Source organism: Carassius carassius, chromosome 16 (assembly GCF_963082965.1).
Source record: "Carassius carassius chromosome 16, fCarCar2.1, whole genome shotgun sequence".
Lineage (NCBI taxonomy): Eukaryota > Metazoa > Chordata > Actinopteri > Cypriniformes > Cyprinidae > Carassius > Carassius carassius.
The window spans coordinates 19,779,909-19,801,564 of NC_081770.1; the positions used below are offsets into that span (position 1 = coordinate 19,779,909).

The window sequence follows — 21,656 nt, forward strand, 5'->3', positions numbered from 1 at the left end:
ATTCCGATTTTTTAAATGCGACCTTTTGTGATCTCCTGTGTGAACGTGAAATGACCCAGAAGTGATCCGCATGCGCAGAAGAGTACTCAACGGCCAACGACGTCACTCGTTGTTTGCGGAAGTAGCTAAACATGGATGTCAACAACAGTGTAGTCAACAGCGGAGCTCGTTTAGCAATATTAAAGTTATTTAAGCAGCATCGTCCGCCATGGTTGTTGTTTATCTTCTCATTCCCGCCTACTTCAACGCAGAATTATGACGTTTGTAGCGTATCAATGACATACGGGTCGGATACATGTGACCTGGCCGTTCAGACGGAGGTCGCTTTTCAAAAGATCGGATACGTATCGGATTCAGGACCACATACCCAAGTGGCCTGGGTCGCATTTGAAAAGATCGGATCTGTGTCGTTCAGACTGTCATGAAAAGATCAGATACAGGTCGCATAGGGGCAAAAAAATCGGAATTGGGTCGTTTCAGCCTGCAGTGTGAACGTAGCCATAAAGATTGCTTTTATTACCATTGCTTACAACCAAAAATCTATTCTAAAGAGTAAACAGTGCTGTGATTTGGTCACTTTTAGCCAAATATCACGCAACAGGTTTCCAGGTCTGGCCTAATTAGCTCAATATAAAGTGAGCAGCGCTGCACACATGGCACATGCGCAGCATTGATCAAAGAGACGGTGTTATTGATGAGAGTGGAAGGGTCGGGCAGATGTTCCCATTCATAATACTGCTGCCTGATCCCGAAGCATGTGGGACTGGAGGTCATTTAGCAACTGTAATGAAGAACTGCACTGGTATTCCTCAGATTAGGAAATCTGACGTGATGATTTGTTACCGGACATCTACATATTCACAGGAGGTGCGCGGCCCCACCGCTGGTGGAGGAGTTATGTGACTTTAATAAGCTGCTGATTTGACATTTGGACTCCCATTGTTGTCTATTGTAATTGTGTCATGCTGGAGAAACACTTATTTACAGGAAGCTGCATTATTAGGTTGTGTAAGGTGTGTTTATTTTATTTATTTATTTTTTTGACAAAACATGTCTATTGTTTATTGTCAGTAGAGATGCACAAAGACAGAAGCTTTCTGTTTATTAATGCACCATGTGAAATCTTTCACTTCGTGCAAAATTCTTGATCATGTGGATTCCACAGAAATTACTGGATTTTCCCAGCAGGAATTTCACAAAATCAACGATTAATGTGACCATGCCAATAAACTTAGTCTCAGCGCTTACTGACAATGATAACTGAACACAAAAGCACAAAAAGAGCTACAAATATATACACACACACACACACACACACACACACACACTCACGTCTGATTTTGTGAAAAGTGGGGACATTCCATAGGCGTAATGGTTTTTATACTGTACAAACTGTATATTCTATGGCCCTACACCAACCCTACACCCAACCCTAACCCTCACAGGAAACGTTGTGCATTTTTACTTTCTCAAAAAAACTCATTCTGTATGGTTTATAAGCGTTTTGAAAAATGGGGACATGATTATGTCCTCATAAGTCACCCTCTCCTTGTAATACCTGTGTCACATGTCATTATACAGAGTTGTGTCCTGATATGTCACAAAAACAAGAGCACACACACACACACACACACACACACACATATATATATACTCTATATAATTCTATTTTTTTATATTTTTGACTATTGTTACATGTATTGTGTATTAATTAATATTTTTTTATTTCTATGTATATATTTTATTTTTACATTTCTGTGTGTAAATACATTTATGACAAATATATTACATATTATTTTATTTACTAATTTTATATTACAATATTTGTAATTATTTACATACTACATAATGTACGTGGTGTTTAAAATTGCTAAAAATAATTACATTATTATTTATATTTATACATATTAATTAGTCATGAAAATTTTTTTTTTTAATTACATTGTATTTGTATTTATAATTCTAGTAATACTAATTATTCATTTATATAAATCAGTGAATAAATTAATTAACTGAATGTAGTGTAAACAATGTGGTACATGTAAAACTATTACCATATACAAAATAACTAATTTAAACACCTTTATATTCATTAATAAACGAATACATCAGAACTGTAAATATTTCTCAAATATAATTAAATATTATATAAATGTATAATATTTTACATATAATTGTATATATAAATATCTAATTGTATTATTATTATTATTATATTTCTTATTTTATTATATATTATGTATTATAGTACAAATTGTGTTTTTAAAATAGCCCCCTTCCAAACATAAAAAAAAACAACCCACTAGGTTATTTTCATCATGATTGTCAGATTGTCTCTTCCTGTCTAAGAGGACAATTCTAGGCCTAAAAATGCAGAAACGCACACAAGAATTCATGCCAGCTGTCAATTGCTCTTCCTCATCTTCATCAACTGTCTTTTAAGGAATGCACCAAGAAGGTAATTTCATCGAGAAACCTTGGGCTTGTAGCACAGATTGTGACAGGTGCTGTCTATAACATGATGCACAGTCTCTCCCGCTTCACCTATCTGTCGGGATTTTCTCTTGCCCTCCTGCTGAGAACCATATGATTGTGTCTGATGGTGGAGCAGAAATCTGATGAATGGGAACACGGCGAGGGATTCGCTCAGATTTCCCCCAACTACACCAACCACCATACTTCCCACCCACTCCATTATTTCCATCATAACATATGGAGACAGAAAGTTGAGAAGCTGTGACAGAAATCTGGTACCCACGAGCAGGAGAGATTTCCAAAGAGACACTCGGAAAAGAAATATTATTATTAGCGTCCTCATCTCGCGGGTTAACTTTAGTTATCGCCACAATGCATTCAAACTCGCATTCAAGATTGTGTAAGAATGTGTTAACCTTCATCACTGAATAAGGTAAGTGCAGTATGGCACAAAAGCCCATGAAATGCCTTCAGGATTTCATTTTGCACTGGAGGTCACATATTTTGATACCTCAGTATCTAGCTGGAGTTCTTTCAAACTGAAATAATGCAGTGTATTCGCTAAGACTGGGTATCAGTTCAAATTTCCTGATTCACTTCTTATTTATTGGTGTATATGCTTTCATATACTAAATAAATGTAGCAAATGGTTCTGCTAGTGTTGTAAAATATACAGGACACCATGTCAGACTAATTAAAATCATTCATTGAACTGATTCATGAGTCATTTGTTTTCTTAGTCGGACTACACTGTTTGTGCCACATGTTTTTGATTCACTAAAAAGAAGTGACACATTAGAGTCATTTGTTTGTGACTCGGACTACACTGTTGCACTGCATTTTTCTATGTGCAAACACGCAACTCAAAATGATTCATATGTTAATGAATTGAACTGTGTTGGTCATACTGTATGCTTCTCACTAAAAAGAATCTGTTCATAAGAGTCATTCCTTCATGAATCAGAATACACGGTTCACACTGTATATTTTAGATTCACCCAAAAAGACTTTAAAAGTCATTAGTTTGTGAATCAGATTACTCCAGTTGTAATGTGTGCTTTTGATTCAGGACTCAAAATGAGTCTTTTATTTGTGGACTACACTCTCTGGTCAAGTTCTATGTATTTGACTCACTTAAAAGAACGAGCTCATAACAGGCATTCATTTGTAATCAAAATACACTGTTCATACTGTATATTTTAGATTCTCTACAAAGAACTGGTTCATAAGTTCATTCATTTCTTCATGAACTCGACTACACAGTTCGTGCTGGTTGTTTTTGATTTACTAAAAGGAAAAGACTCGTTTGTTCATGAATCGAACTGAACTGGTCACACTGTATGTTTTATAAGCCAATACTTTTTGGTGATCAGTGTGATTTATGAATTGGATTACACTGAACTGTATGCTTTTGACTCAAAAGGAACTGGCTCATGAGAGTCATTTGTTTGTGCTGGCTGATTGGCTCAGACATTGATTCAAACTACACTGGTTGCGCTGTTTTTATTCAACAAAAAGAACTGGTTCATACCAGTCTTTCTTTGGTGAATTGGGCTACATATTCTTAAAAGTCTGGCAAAAGACAACTTGATCAATCTTGGGATTTTAAGAATCAACATTAGGGTCACTGAAAAGTTCAATATTTGTAGCCAGCTCGGGATTTTATTCAAGAGGGGGACTTCTTAAAGCTTTCAGCAGAGATACCGCAATGACTGACTAAGACTAAACCGCAACACTGTGACACCCCTGTGTATTACAGCATTCGGTTGCACTTTGAAAGCAAATCGAACAAAGGAATATTTCCTTGCCCTTCACCAGTCCCTAACCTCAATGTACTGTGTCACATGGTCCCTCACCTTCTCCTCTGCCAACACCGTGTAAGAACTTTTCAAGCAGAGATCTGTGTTAATCATCTCTCGCTGTTGAAGTCCCACTTTCACGCCAAACTCTTCACGCAGCTCGCCCGGGGAGACAGCATGCGATTCATTTCTCTGCCTGCGCAACCTGAAACAATCCAGCGCTAACAGGTCTGATGAATGTCATCCTGTCAGAGACGCCAACTGTTCCAGCCCCTTATGGGAGCGTCTCCAGCTTTACTGATGCTTCAAATGTTCTCAAGGAGTTCCAGTTAATGTTCATTTCCTCATGCTACTAACAGCCAGAAAGCACATGACGGAAGCAATACTTCAATTACAAATGGGAATAACCAAGCGCAAGCGAATAAAAAAACCTGTAAATAATACTGTATGTCTGATATTTCATGTTTGCTTCATGGCGACAGGCTGGAAGCTCGTTGTTTTCACAGAACATTTATAGTTAATAATACTGTAGTATACTTGTGTTATACTTTCAGTCATTTTGATATTGAATTACCTTGACTTTTGAGAAGTATTTTCCGTATATTATTTCTGAACATATAATATGTATAAGACAAGCTCGTACAAGGTGTAGTTGTAGCTCTTGCATCTATTGCATCTATTCAGTGTAATCTGAAGCATGAAAGACTGAGGCCCTGTTGACACTAGTGCGTTTTCGTTTAAAAATGGCGTTTTCACTGCATTTCTGAAACGATCTCAGTCTACACTACACAACCGAAAAACCATGTCACATGACCATTCATGCAGGTACAGCCATAGACATGTTTAGGTAGTTTCCCTATTATTTAAATGCTCGAGTCCAATGGGGAATCAACCCATACATATTTATGGGTACAACAATTAGCATGATGTTATTGTTTACACGGTCACCAAGGATACGCAGAGACAATAGCCTCTTTCACACAGTAATACCAGGAAATTGGCATAAAATTACCGGAACGAATTTACCGGTATTTTTGAAAAGAGCCTGTTCACACATGATCTCTTTAAGGCAATTTACCGGTAATTTTCCGGAAAAGTCTGTATGTGTGAAAGGGCTTAATGTGGCCAGCCAAGCCATCATTTAAAAAAAGTCTCAGTTTTGGTCGGTTTAAACTGAAAAGCAACCCCAGAGTCTTCAAACTAAAACAGCTTCTGCAGTTTTTTCAAAAGTCTCTGTTTTCGGGGGGTCAAAAGCGCAGAAGTAGTGTAAACAACAACAACAGGAGTAACCATAGTCTGAAGTTGGCTCAGGCATCCTGGCAGTCTAAAACTTTAAAAGCCTGACTCAGACCACTGTGAGCAGTTGAGTTTCATGTCGACTTTATTATCTCATAACGGGGCTTTAATTTATTTATTGGCCAGGCAACTGGACGGTTTGCTGGATATGCCGTGTATAATTAATGAGGAGAGAACAGCTCTGCTCCCAACACAGTGATACATAATCCTGCTCGAAGAAAGGGCTACTCCCCACAGGCTAATTAAACACGAAGAATGGTGATGGCTGCAAAAAAGTGAGGGAGGAAACATAAGGAACATGAAGGGAGCGTCCAGACAAACTATTCTGCATGTACAAGTTTGACAAAAGCTTCATAAAGTGGCTTGTTATGGTTGGAGTTAGCATAGAGCTTAGCACTGGGACTTCCTTTGAAAAGGCCATGCAATTCACACCAATAGCGATGGTAAGAGGAATAACACGGTGGTCCTAGAGAAAGAAAGCAGGGATGAGTATAACATCACTAAACACACAAAGGCCCTCAGTGACACCATTCGGCTCTGACCTTTACTATCGCCGCACTACTAAAGGAAAGCATTCATCATTCCATCATTCAGCCGGACTCTACCTCTGAGGACAACGTGGAAAGATTACCCAAAAATGGTGTACTTTTTGTTACAATCCCCATTTGCATGCTGAAAATTCATCTCTGCTAATGTTATAAAACATACAGTGCAGTGTTTCATACAGATTCAAACCGATAAATCATCTTTTAAAAGTATTCTCATGAGAGATTCATTAAAAAGAACCCTCTCAAAAGATTTGTTTCTTTGTGAATCAGACATCCCTAGTCGTGCTGTATGTTTCTGATTCACTAACCAGCTCATAGGAGTCATTTGTACATGAATCAGTTGCATTGGTTGCACTGTGTTTATGATTGACTAAAAAGAACCAGCTCACAAGAGTCATTCGTTCATGAATAAGATTACACTGTTTGTGCTACTTTTTTTTTTGATTCACTAAAAAGAAGCATCTCAAGAGTTGTTTGTGAATCTGACAACACTTGGCAAGCACTAGATTTCTGATTCAATTAAAAGAACTGTCTCATGAGAGTCATTAGTTCATAAATCCGAACCACTGGTTGCACTGTATGGTTTTGATTCACTAAAAAAAAAAAAAATTTCAGCTCTGACCTTTACTATCAGCGCACTACTAAAGGAAAGACATAATTAATCCCGACAGAAAGATAACGCCAAAAAGTGCATGCTTTTTGTTCAAATCCTGCCCATTTGCACTGATTGTCCCTAACAGCGTGGGTGATTAATTTCAAAAGTCCTTCCATCTACAAGACCAGGAATTTATGAATGTGTAGTACCTACTATATAAAGTGACGTCTTTGATTGCGAGATGGAAACAAGGACAGTATCTTTTTGTGCTGTGATGATGAATGCCAGTGTAATCAAGCAGCGTGATTGCATTTCAGACGCTAAACTCCCTTAAGCAACATTCTGACCTTCTCATCATGACCAGAAGGAGATGAATCTGTTTCTTTGCCACACTGAAGATGCTCAAATGAATTCTCACTCATCAGTAAACAACAAAAGAGAGCGCAACATAGCGGAAAGTGAATTACAAGCATCCTGCAGTCGTGCAGCCTACATGTTGATCACCACAAAAATTTATTTTGAGCTCAAATACTACACAGGCTTAGAAGAATTAATGTAAAGCGTGTTTATAAAATGATAAGCTTTGCATTTCTGCTTTAAATCTTGCAAAAATTGGCCCCATTGTATCCCACTCGATTTTTGCTTTCCTTTGAGATTAACAGTTAAACACTGATTGAGTAATGAGAAACCGGTTCTGCATTGGATTTGGTTCTGATATTATTCCATATTGATTGACAGGAAAATGTGGGCAGTGGATTTTCTTCATCAGACTGCTTTTAATGCAGTATGAATCCGACTGACAAACAAAGTGGATACATTAATTACCTATTACCTTCATCAGTGTCCTTTCTTTTACTTCACGGTTGGGAAAAACAGAAGAGCCCGTCTGACCCGCTTTGATCTCTTCCTGTCAGAATAATGAAGGTCACTGAAAATGAGGTGGAATTTAGATCTAGCGCTGGTGTGGAGACTCACACATTTAATCAAAGGGCAAAACCGCAGGAGGGTTGGTGGTGTTTTTGACAAAATGTAAGAAAATAAAAAGGTTCCTTTGTCAAATGTAAGGTACTTTTCTGTGATTCAAGTGCCATTCTATAAAACCAGTGACTCTTCCAGGCTTATAGAGGTGATAAGGCGTTTTTTTTTTTGTTTGTTTTTTTTTGTGCAAAAGCAACTTATTTCAGTTAGTTAGGGAACTTTTCAAATTTTTGTTTACATTTTTTAAGCTTAGGTTGTTTACATTTTTAATCTAATGTTTATTTTAATATAAGCTTTATATATATATATATATATTAGTTTTCATTTTAATTTTTTAGTAACTTTGTTATGCTTTTATAATTTTTTCCTATTTCTATATTTTTAATATAGACATATTTGTTTATTATATATTTCTACTTAAAATCTTTAATTAAGTTCATATGCAAAGCAACATTTCTAATTTTGTTTACATTTCCTCTATTTTTATTTATTTATTTATTTCAGAGTTATTTCAATCAACTAAAATAAAAAAATAAAAGGTTTTAGCTAACAATTACAACACTGTTTCAAGGGAAGTTATTTTTATAAGGTATTATAAGTTATAATCTATTTTATTATAAGTTGGGTTATAGATAGTCTTTTAAAAGATCACTCCACTACAAAATACTAATATTTCACTACATACATACATTTTTCAGTTGTTAGCCATACAAAATCATGGTAACAAAGTCAGGATTTTAAAATCACCTCCCTTTTGTAACGCATAACCCAACGCATGATCTGCATGAAGGATGTTGCACAAGTCACTCATTTGAAACAACATTTACAATTAAACTCTTAAACAGCCCTGATCAATTAAAAAACTAAATAATAATGTAGTATTCCTCTTGCCGTGTGGTCTAGCACACTTGGCATTGACGCAATAAGAAAAGTCAAAGAGTTTGGAGTATTGGCTGTAGATAATTAAAACCTAGACAGAGATAAATTCCAGGGCCTGTTAATTACACAAAGCCAAAGGTGGGCAGAAATGGCACAGAGCCCACCAGCGGTGGATACCGAGACCTATTCCTTCTGATATTATGCATTTGTAGGGCACCCAGAAGAGCACTGAAGAAAGTCACTCTGAATTAACTAATGAGAATAAAAGGTAACACATTTCAGAGGTGCAGAAAATGAACAAATTGGGAAGAAATGCATCTTAAATGATGCTTTGGATTTTGATTATATACGTGAGGACATTAAAGAGGGTACTTCGAAGTGCGCTTTATATGCACTTCTAGTTCCCAACTTCAAAGCATACAGAAAGGCTATATCAATGTGCCACATCCCCTTCCTCCAGTATTGTGTCTGTAACAGTAGGAGAGTAACATACAGTTTTGTTCTCAAAGACAATTAGACTGAAGGCCTGCTGATTTGATCCCATTACTAATAACAGTGTCATATTTTTAGAGGAAATTGCGAATCCAAAGCACCATCTTTCACTTCGTTGACAACATGGCATCTGTAGAAAAAAACAGGAATAGCATATGCTTTTAAAATGACATCCCGACTCATGTCAGTTTCAGACTCTGATGTAAGGCAACACACAAATCTTATAAAAGCTGTAATTTGTGCCTTTGTGTTAAGCTGCTCAAGTGTGGCATTGGAAATCATATTACGGCCCACTAAAAGCGAATGAAACCTGCTGTGAGAACTTTTGACCTGAGATGCACTGGGCAAATTGAAACTTACAGGTTCAGTCAGTGGTGTATATTTCAGTCTGGTGAGGTTGTCAAGGTGGAGGGATTGATTTCAGCTCTGATACGATTCCAGGAGGACAAGAGCGGTTTTGACATAAACTTTCCGACTGTCATGTCTCAATCATCTGGTACAGCTCAGCATGGCCTATATATGCATAGACCTTAGTCACGGTATTGCTGTATTTACATTGAGACAGAGATGAAAATGAGGCTGTGAAGAATAGAAATACCGTATTTAATGGTTTGTACTGTTGTTTAGAAACATACCGATTGTTCAGTTGATGAAACATCTTTCCAAAAAACTTCCAGTAGACGAAAACTCCATAAAACAACATTTTTGAGAACATTTTGTGATCACAGACATTAAAATTGAATTAGTCGCCAGTTGAGATCTTAAGATTATTAAAACTAAAACTTAAATAAAAATAAATCTAAATAAATCTATTTTAAAAAGAATTACATTAAAAGTTACAAACTGCTTTTAACTAATACATAAATGAAAGGGTTTTTGCATTGTAATTGCATATACTGTAAATGCAAATGAGAGAGATTCTCCTTTTGTGTTCCTCAAAATAATAAAATAAAATAAAATAAAAACACACACAATGCATGGTTTTTGGGTGAACTGTCCCTTTAAGAGAAGGTGCACAAGTGACTGTGAAAAACTACAGAACAATACACTGTATCTGCGTCCACCGAAATCCAATAAATCTACATACATCTATCCAATTACACTCACTGTCGGTGAAACAAATAAGTGCTCACATGCGTCAACATGTTTCTCATCAAGCAGAGGGAATCAATAACCGAAAAAATTAACTGTTACTCATGCAACGTAATGGTATGAACCCTACGACACAATCTGAACCTCTATAAAAGTAATTTCCATGTTAATGAATGATATATTGAAATATATGGCAAGGAGAAAACCTCATTGTCAGGGTAAACTGATCTCCGACAGAATGATATGGCACGTGCAGATTACATTTATGAAGCCTGACAATGGAAACAGAATGATGGGCTCCAACCAGGTATATGGGGATTTGGAAGAAATTAATTATATTTTGTTTCCCTGTGCATTTCCCGTGATGAGAAGACACTAGTTGTAGGATTACTGAGGTGCTTGTAATGCATAGACAAAGAGAAATGGGTTGAGGATTAATAAATGCAAGTCGTGCAGAGCGATTGGGTTTCCTCACTTCAGATCTTCTTGATTTACAGTACAATGATGCATATTTGCATGCTTAAAAATAAAATAAAATTTTTTTCATGAAAAGATCATTCTAACAGACATTCGCAATCAACATTGCAAATTTGTATGGTTCAAACTACAGTTCTTAACTTGTGATTATAAGAACTGTTTCTTGTGAGTATGATGCAGAATATATGATACTTATAGTAAAAAGAAGCTGTTATGGCTTTAATTTTCAAGTCACTCCTGCTGAACATGACCGTAACCATTAACTGACTCATAATACTGTTAGTGTACTATTGTTGATTTGAAACTATAGTAGTTGTCAGATCACTTTTATATTTCCCATACGTTTTATTTGTTACACTTCATGTGGTTCAATATCGCAAACACACATTTTGCCCTATTTTATGAAGCCCTTAGCAGACCGTTTGCATGTCGGACATGTTTGTACTGTTTTCAGTTGTATTCAGGAACTGGAGTGCTGAATGAGTTGGCAAAAAACAGATAAACAAGGGGGAAAAAACAGTGCGAACCTGTAATGTAGCCTATATATGCTCATATAAGCATAAACTCAAATGGCAGCGAGTACAATGTTTTGTTTTCATTGTGAGTGTACACAAATTAAAGCAGACCTTTATACAGTGATGCATTATTAATAAGACAATAAGTGTTTAAAGTTCATTCTGCTGGTATAAGGAAACAGTTGGAGAAGTGATCGCGCACGCACACACACACACACACACACACACACACACAAAAAACACATCAGTTCCAGCACTGATAACTTGACAGCGCAGTAGGTACTTTAAAAATATAAAATACAGTGAACCAAACATCAGCGCGTCTGCCTCTGTTTCACAGTTGGAACTGATGTACAAAGCCTATAAATTTACATAATAAATAATAGTTTTGCATTCAGATACATTACATCGCAAATATGTAAACATTATGGAATATTTGGATTTGTGCCGAAGGAGAAGAGGTAGGATGCATGAGCACAAACCTCACAAACAGTTAAGTGCACAAGCCTTTAAAGTATACTCCTTTGTCAGACTGCGAGAGACACATTCAGAGTCAGCACATGGTCACTGTCTAGTGGGCTTTGCTTTCAAGTGCACAACTCGCAGCATTTGCTGTTCTTCTGCTGGCGGCCAGTTATCAAACAGCGTTGCATTGTTGTAAGGCCTCATGCACTGAACCGAGATGTCCGTACTGTGACGGTTCTAAAATAGAGCTAAAAACCACTGCAACCCTTCCAAATATCTTACTTTGTGATCCGCAGAAAGTTAGTGGTCATACAGTTTTGCAATGTCTTGAGAGTGAGTACAAGATGGCATAATTTTATTTTCAAGTTAATTATCCCTTTAATCCCATATCGCTTCAGCACACGAATATGGAGAATGTGAAATTCCAAGCACTTGTGAGTCTAAGATGAATGAAGCTGGAGCCACAAGGCCATTTGTCCTGTGAACCCCCACTCATCAATCTTTTCTCAGATTTGGCGTCGCCCCGAATGCAAACACAAAGAGGGAGAACTCCAACAGGCCATTTTCTTCTTGGAGCAAATATCATTTTGAGCGATGCTGCTGGGTCTTGTTCATTTATTAGCAGCCAGCAGCTGTGTGCACAATGGCCAAAGCTTGGGAGCTGTCCAGTGCTGAAAACTGAGGATAAAAATACCAGGAAACAAGAGAGTGAGAAGCTTGTATTGGAGGACCGAGTAGCACTGTGCAAATTGCTGGCATAATTATCAGGCTTCTTTTCCTTCTGGACCTCTCCAACAAGGCGAGCGATAAAACATTTTCTAAATGAATCTTTAAACCGCAAGGTAGTGTGTTTTTGTCTTGAACGGACCTGCGAGCCAAATGGAACCTTTTCAAGACAGAAAAAGAATTAGGGCTGAGAAGAAATTAAAATTAATCTTTTCTTCTCCCTCTACGAAGTTAAACTCTTACAGTCCCATTTCAAAAACCAGCCAAACACAGACCAGGTGTCATGATTCATTTATGGTGTTTAAGGCGGCAAATGCCCGTTCTGAATAATGTATTCCAAGTCTGGGCGCTGATAAATATTCAGACTTTGGCAGATTGGCGGGTGACACATGTAGGAGAGACAGCTGCTGCCAACCGCTTCCTCTGGCTCATGGGATTAGACACAACTACTCTTTCTTGTCAGCTGTCAATCAAGACTGTGCACACAAGGTAAGACACCAACCTGGATGACTGTGGACATAAATTAAGACTTATACTGGCATTTATTCACCACAAAAATCACAAACAGGCTTTAACTTTGCATAATTAAACACAGACTTTGTCACAAATCAGCAGTCGGCTTATGCAGGACTTCAAAACTAGCACAATGTTTCTTTAATAACAAAAATTTCCAGAAACATTTTAGTAGACTTTGTCCATTAAACATGGCGTGTGTTAATTTACGACAAGAGCATTTTCTCCTGAATCCGAATGCATTTAGCTTACTGGATGCTATTCAAGTACAATTTCAATTCCACCTGTCAGCACAACCCCCCCCACCTCATACGATTGTTGGCACTAAACTACGCAGTAGAGCGGAAACGCGAATTATTCAAATGTGAGAATCAATCAAGTGCCCTCTACAAGTCATCCAACGCCAAAATGGGTGCGCTCAGAGGAAATTTCCACTTTTTTCTCCAAGAGACAACATGCTCAAAAGTGCTCTGGCATTTACGATAGAAGAAGAGGGTGCTCAGATAAAGAGCAGAATGGATGCCCCAAGGAGATTTAACGAGGTTCTGGAGCCAACTTGAAAGGCTGCTTGGTTTGGCAGGACTGAGCTGCTCCGCTGGGACTGGGGTTAGAAAGAAAGGTCTTTGAACCTGGAGGCGTCGTATCACCCTGATATAGATGCAAGCAGCACAGGGTTGCTTGAGGCTGACAGGGTATGAGTTTAGCAACACAGCCTCAGCAGACACACATATGTTTATTTGGTCAATTAAAATCAGGGATTGGCTAAAATGTTGGCCAATACGGTAAAGTAATGGTTATGTTATGGTGATAATCAATAAACAGTCAATATTATTTTGTCCAAAATAAATTCAATATAAATAAGTGAATAAAATTACTGTAAAAACTAAAATCAATCATTTTTAAAAGCTGCAAGTTAATTTAGGCATCCATAATAATGGATATTATGAAAAAGTTATTCATTTTGAGATTTGCTAAAAACTCCATTAAACAATGTTTAAATATGAAAGATATGGCTGATAACCGATCAATGCCTGATATTAAAATTCTATAAAAAAAAATACATTAAAAAAAGGAAATAAATGTAAATAAATTTTAAATAACACTAAAAAATACAATCTATTATTTTTTTCAAGTTATATTTAAGTGAATTTAGGCATACATTATAATGTAATTTACAATTTAATAATACATTTGTAAAAAAAAAAAAAGTTTTAAAACATTAGTGGAGTACATTTCACAATACAATACCACTTTAAAACTACAATCTTTCTACTTCTGAATTCCATGTTTAATTCAATATATTGCTGTTCGTATGTTGTTTATGCTTGAAATGTACTAGCAATTTCAGAGTGAAAATTGTTTTTTTTCTTTTGTCAGTATATGAAAAATGGATTTTCAGGTTCGCTATTAAAAATCGAATATACCAGCTTACACAACTAAAGCCAAACAAAAGCAATTGCTGGAGGTTGCCAAAATGCTGTGCGTTACTTCCTAATATGCCGCAACATCTGACAGTAAGCGCTCTCATTGGTAGTCACTGGATGGCTCATTTGCATAAGTTAGACTCCAACTTTGTTGCATCACTTGTGTCGCCGAAACTCTCAACAAAAATGATGGTGCAAAACTGTTCCCAGTGTGAGCGCGCCATAGGATAAACTCCAAAAGAGAGAAGAGAAGAGAAGAGAAGAGAAGAGAAGAGAAGAGAAGAGAAGAGAAGAGAAGAGAAGAGGGCAACGCTACAACCCTTGCCACACAGTAACCAATTTGCTGCAAACAGCTACCTGTAATTTCCCCAGGGCACCTGGAGCCACAACTCACACCACTTTCTATCCCTGATGCTCTCTTACAAATAACACACATCTTCACATTAACAAGTCACTCTCTTGCACTTTTTCTCTTGTCAGAATAGAGACTTGTTGCAGACTGATGCAAGAAGCACCTGGAGTGCTCCGTCAGGTAGAGACTCAGGGATTCAGACCGAACAGAGACAACAGAGTCAGTCACGACAGAATGCCAAGAGAAATTCGGCTCAGTCTTCCTCTCCCACCAGCTGCACGCTGTCGTCGAGGCGGGCACAAGACTGGCAGCGCTCAGCACTTGTCAGCTTTAAACAGCATCCAGCTGACACTCTGCGAAGGAGAAAAAACTAAATTCAATCCCCAAAATCTCGCTCACTGATGGGATTTCTTTCAACCACTTCACATCAAGGCATTACTGGAGATGACAGCTTGCAGGTGGGGGGTTATATCAAGGCAAAGAAAATGACTCACTTGAGTGGATCTGGGGAAAACAGGACAAGAACATTGCATTTGAACCCACTAGTACTTTGCAAATCATTTAATATTTGAAAGGATAAGTGATTAACTGGTTTTAGAAATTAGATAGCACTCTACTCTTCATATACTTAACATTTCATCATGATGTCAATCAAAACATGGTTTATAAATAGTATTATGTTTCCAACAGCCGTTCAACATCGTCGTGCTCCTGGTTTTGTCCCCTTGACTGTCCTCACTGAGGTAGGCTACTGCGCTTGGCAAGGGGGCTGTATATAGCCTGTCCTGACACAAAACAGCCTACACCACGTTATACATTAATAATAAAGCGAGACGCAATAAGCACAAAACGTCGCTTGTTCTCACCTTCTCCGAAGTAAAGCGCGTCGTCGCCTCAGAAAGTCCACAGGAATGCCGCGTCGCCTCAGATTCAGCGGAGTAGATGATAACAGCCGCCGAGGTCAACCATTCAAATCTGTTCAGCCTCAGAAACGTGTTGAAATGAACTCCTTACTTCATTAAAAAATCGTTCAAAAAGCACGGTATTTCTCCTCAGCCCGAGTCCAGAGAGGAGCTCGAAACGGCGCGCGCTTCGCCGGTCGCGAGGAGAGACACTGAACAAAAGCGCGAGCGGAGGCTCACAGCGGTTCCCCCCTCACCGAATGAACGGAGCAGATGCTTAGGCAAGAGAGTGCGTTAGACGTTATGGCCAATTCTCTGTGGACTTCGGTGGGGGATGGACAAGATTTTGCACAATATTTAAGCTATTCCGTCCTTTGTTTGGTCATTTGCTTGGGCAGATATATCGAGGTGTATATATGGAGAATTTGGGGGTTCATCTGACTCTTAGTTATCTGAATTCACCAAAACGAAGTTACAACAACAGTCCCTTACGAAAATTATCCAGGGTTTTACAACCAAAAAAGCATACCCTTACGAAAATGAACCATTTGATAACACACACGGTAACAATAGTTAAACCACGGTGACCACAAATTAACCATGGTTTTTGCTACACTTATCATTGTTTAAACATGGTATTTGTAGTAAAACTGTGGTTATACAAATGGTTACTACAGTTTTACTACAATAAAACCATGGTTAATTTTCATAAGGGTAGTACAGTTGCTAATAAAGTTAGTAAAAAACGTAGTAATAATGTAGTTTAACCATGGTAATCTTCAATTAACCATGGTTTTGCTACACTAACCACGGTTTAACCATGGTATTTGTAGTAAAATTCAATTATTCTATAAAAAGTATGAGGTTTGTAAAAGTTTCTAGCCTTTACATACTGTATGCATATGTGCATATTTAAACAGTCTTTCAAGCCACCAAGTACAACAAAATAAATATAAATTAAATTAAATTATTGAAAGTAGTTAGAATGTGCTAAATAGAAGCTAAATATATAGAAGTCGTGTTACCTGGTGGTGACCATAGCAACGTTCCTAGTGAAAATACGTCAACAAAACACTTTTTAATTCTTCATTTTTAAACTTTAGTGTTTATCAACATTGTTTTGAATGACCAAGTGCCACAAAAGTTAGATGACGACAAAATCAGAATGTGCCAAATATAAAAACAAACAATTTGTGGTAACCGAAGCAACCATTCACAATATATATAAGAACAATATGCAATGCATAGACAAAAAAAAGTATTTCTTTTTTTATTTATCTTAAATAGGCTATGATATATTCTCTAGGTCTTCTTGTTTTAGCATAATGGAATCATTGTAATGGAGTCATTGGTTCCACAAAGAACCTTTAAAATCCATGGAACCTTTTCCATTGCACAAAAGGTTCTAAAGATTATTGAACCAAGACAACTGTTTTTTTTAAGAACTGTTTACCAAAAGGTTCTTTAAGGAACCCAAAATGGTTCTTTTAAGGCATTGCTATGCAACCTCCATTTGGAAACCCTTATTCTTAAGACCAAAAAGGTCCCAACCTTGTCAGATTTAACAACCAAAACAATTTAAATTCAAATATGATGCCTATTTTATACTTAGGGTTATATACACAATTCATTATTATGATTTCTATTAACAACGTTGTTCATTGTGCCTTTGCACGTGTATATTTATTGCATTGGCCAGATTATCTTCCCATTGTCTGTTATTTGACAAATGTCCACACGAATACCCATTGTCTTGGTAAGCCAACCCATGTACCAGCTCTTCTGTTTGCAGATGAATAAATCATCTCAGTATCCCAAGGAGCCTTTAAAAAAAAGCTCTGGAGAACCTGACCTGCCCCCTGTTTTATGACAGAATAATGATATCCCTTAAGATGCTGCAAATCTGTTCCTAGGGGCCAAGCCGTGGTCCACTGACACACATTTTCACCCGACCTATAGAAGCCCACTCACTTAACACCGGCCCCAGTTCAGTCGTTCATCACATTCATCACTGTCATCCGATTACAGATGTTACTGTGTAAACAAATCACAACAAACCGCAAAGCGGTTCTTCTCAGTGTTCCTGTTGTGATGCCTCATCTTATAATGAACATAACAGATGAGGGAAAAACACTCTCTCTTTTTTTTCGCCTTGAAGCCCTCAAATGTTGCAGCTGATCATTAGCATACATTAGGGACACAATAACCATTATACTTCATTGAAAAGAGATTATTTCTTATACAGGATGTTTGAATAAATGCCAATCATAAGCTAAATATAATCCTGGCAGCAGGGCTCTTTGAAGGGAAATGGCAGGGATTTAAAACACTAGGCTAATTGGCTCATAATGGCTTTATAGCAAACTACGAACTACGAAATACGATTTCTCTGAGTAACCGCATGAGGAGAAAATACCCTGGTGACATACATATCTATATTTATAAAAGATAGTTCCCCAAACATATATATGCCCCATTGTTCCAGACTCCCTCAAAACGGTATTGTCAAGGGACGCTGGCCAAGGCGTAATTTATACTGGCACACAAATCCATTATTTAAACAGTTGACAATGTGACGGTCAATGAACAAAGGACTCCTCGCAGTGGCCCTCAAAGAGAACAACACAATATGGATGATTTCCAATGGGTCGCCAGCTGACTGTTTTAATATTATTTCTGTTTTACCAACACTTCCCTCTCCATCATTGCTGCAAGTCTGATCATAGAAAGTCATAACAAGAACATCTCTGAGGAAAATAGCACTTTGTTAAAAGGCGGCAAACAAGATGTAACCATTCAAAAATAGGCACAGAGCTGTCATTGCATTCATCTGGGGAGTGAGATGCATATAATAATGTGATGCTTGGAGAAAATGTTGTTGAAATACAACATGTTAAAATGTTCTCCGATTACTTACTTTGATTCATTTCATGGATGCTTTAATCCAGTGAAACTTATGAGTATTTACTATACAAAACAAGCAAAATTGTCTTTAACATAGTGAATATTTCAAATGTCTACTATTCTATTATCTTACAGCATCATCAAAATAAGGGTATGGACCTCTAAAACCTGGTTTTCAATTGGGGGTCCGTGGACCCCTGGGGGTCTATGAAACTGCAGGGGGTCTGGGAACAGAAATATAAACCATATGGACATTTCTTGAAAGATTTCCATATATATTTTTTTTAAATGGTTCTCCTGCTTTGTCAGTTGGTTCACTTGACTCTAAACTTTAATAACAAATAACATAAAATAAAAAATTAAGCATACAATAAAATATAAAAATTAAATACAAATAACTTAAAATATATATTTTAAGCATTTGTAAGTTAGAATAGCCCTTAGATTGCTGGTAGTCTGGATTTGGGGTCCCTGGATTTAAAATAATAATAATAATAATAATAATAATAAACTACAAAATTGTGCTTGAATACTCGTTTGCTGAGTTTGTAGAGACTTTGAACTGTAGACATTCTTGATTGATTAAAAATCCATGAATTTCCCCTCTATTCCATTTATAGACTGTCGACAGTGTCAGGAAAGAAGAAATCTACAGTTCCACAGCCTTATGTTTCTCTAAAGCCACTACCATTATAGCTGGCAGGGGGGCGTTGACGTGACTCTGGCATGGGGCCAGGCCTATCGCACAGCTCTTTGACCCAGAAACCACTGACATAAGCACTTAACGGTGGTCGCCCATCTCGTCTTGGTCACTTGCCATCGGCTCGAGGGGGAGGGTTGGGGGAACAAAGCTTGGTAATGATGCTGCGTTGGCTGCCTGGTTAAAGACCTTTATGGGAGCCACGGAGAAGCCATGGAGCGTGGAGAAAAGAAGAGTGTCAGCACAAGATCCTAATGAGAATGAAATGAAGCTGCTTGGATGGGGGCCCAGCTGATCCATAATTGATGAGGGTGAAATGCGGAGACTCGTCGGGTGTAAATGATAAACACACTACAGCGCTGAGAAATTATGGCTTGCCTTTGCCTTGCATTTTGGATGATTCTGCATGCGAGATGTGTCTACTGGATTTTTTATTGCATACCTATATAGACTACTTGTGATTGTGCTCTATTGTGTGCTGCTAAAAAAAATATCTAAAAAATCTACACATTATTGGAGCATTGTAAATGAAAATATGTCCAATGTGAAGGGATATAATCACAAAAGACATACAACTTATTACCAATTTGCCTAATTGGCAATTCCACAGGCTCCAAAGCAAGTATGTGTATGTAATAATGTGTCAGTCAAGCAAATCTAAAGACTTTATGGCTTTCATGAGGCATTGGACAAGGATTTTGGTAATCAACAAGATGTGAATAAGATTATTGGAGTAGGTTTTACAAGAAAGCGCTATTTTAGTATTTCTACTTTAAAATTATGTTTAATTTAATGTGTTACTAGCAGTGTCTTTGTAATTATTTAAAAATAATATTTAAAAAATGACTTGCAGTTTCCAAGAGAAAACAGTTTCAAAGTAAATCCTACACCATTTATTTTTCAGTGAACCAAGAAGATAATTAAAATATTTGTATTTATTTTGTTACTACTATTTATTATTTTACTATTTCAATTGAATTAAATTCATTTTTTATTTTATTTTAAATGTATTTATATACCGTAGATGAATAGTTTAATCAAATTAAACCCATTGCTTACTTGCAAAATTTTAATATTTGCATGAACATCTTGAAAGCCCTTTTTAATCTAATTTAGACTTTGTCACAAAAAACAAAAAAAACAACTGCAAAATATATGTTTCCTTGAAAAAAAAAGGTCTTGCATACTTTAGACGAAGCTAATTTAAAGTATCACAAATTTTACTGTGCTCAACTTGTCAAGAAAAAACATAAGTTCATCTTAGATTTGAGTTGAAGAATCAAAAATACAGCTAAATTAATGAAATGTCGTGTTTAACTGTATTCTCCATCACTGGCCCCTCTGCTTCAGCTTATGACATTTATCAACTCCATGTCTGACAGTCTTCATAAAAATAGATAAAGCAAAAACAGCAGCGCAATGGGATCTGTCTGATGTCATCATCACTGTTGTTTTAGTCAGCCAGTCTATAATAATCATTGTGTCAGTCTATAATTCAGGTAAGCACACATGATCAAAAAGTAGTATTGCTGGTTTGAAAACAACCTCTGGAAATATATTTAACTGTCATTGCTACACAAATAGCTGAGTGACAGTATCCCCCAGCGTAAACATTAAAAATAAATAAACAACAGAAACAAACCCAGGCATTATACTCCTTGGTGTTAATATTGCCAAGACTTTGTCCTTTATCAAAGCTGCACTGCGTTATTGAAGTATGTGTATTGTTTTATTTCTGTTGCCTATATATGGAATATGAATAGTGACTGGTATTAGATTATGAGACTTCAAACTTGGCAGGTCTAAATTTGTTATGAGACACAACAACAACCTGGAATAACACATGTTGGTGTGCAAATGAGATTTGAGATGATTTCCATGGAATAAATAATGTGGTTTTGGCCAGCGTCATCACTGCATAGTATTGATGTACAGATTTCTCCTAGAGTAACAGATATTCAAGTTGCAGTTCTTGATGCAGCAGCAGACTGTGGTAAATAACAGTGGTTTTCTGAAGTACTCCTGAGCCCATTCGGCTATATTTACATAACAGTTACATATGCAATGCCTTCTGAGGGCTCAAAGGTCATGCACATTCAACAGAGGTTTCCTGCCTTGCCCTACATGTACTGGGATTTCTCTGGATTCCCTGAATCTTTTCACAGTATTATGTATGGTACCTGGTGAAAGATCAAAATTCTTTGCAATTTTGCTCTGTGAAATGTGATTTTTGCGTTGTTTGACAGTGATGAGCCTCAAAGTGATGAGCCATGATCCAGCTTTGATTGCAAAGACCGAGATGCTCCTTTTATACCCAAAAATGATGATACCAATTCACCTGCTTACTGTGAACTGTTTCAAAACAGTTTTAGGTGGATATTCTTTAACCTTTTGACTTCCATTTTGCCTCTGTCAAAAAAACAAAATTTGTACATATTTACAAAATACATTTATGTTAGTCAGTGAAAACTTTGGAAATCTTTTTTTTTGTACTGTCTGCCGTGGTATTTTCTTTGGTTCTTGT

General features: G+C 37.0%; 1 protein-coding gene across 3 annotated transcripts in view; it reads right to left on the minus strand.

Moving 5' to 3' along the window:
• The window catches only part of LOC132159829 (neurocan core protein-like), a 127,759-nt gene extending 111,824 nt beyond the window's left edge, over nt 1-15,935 (minus strand). Inside the window, exon 1 of one of the 3 annotated variants that reach the window (XM_059569453.1) lies at nt 15,493-15,923. The gene's annotated coding sequence lies outside the window, so the exon portion shown is untranslated. Of the gene's footprint in view, nt 1-15,492 lie in introns of all 3 variants that reach the window. The other 2 variants (XM_059569452.1, XM_059569454.1) reach the window with 2 other exon arrangements.
• Between the last annotated feature and the right edge of the window lie 5,721 nt (nt 15,936-21,656).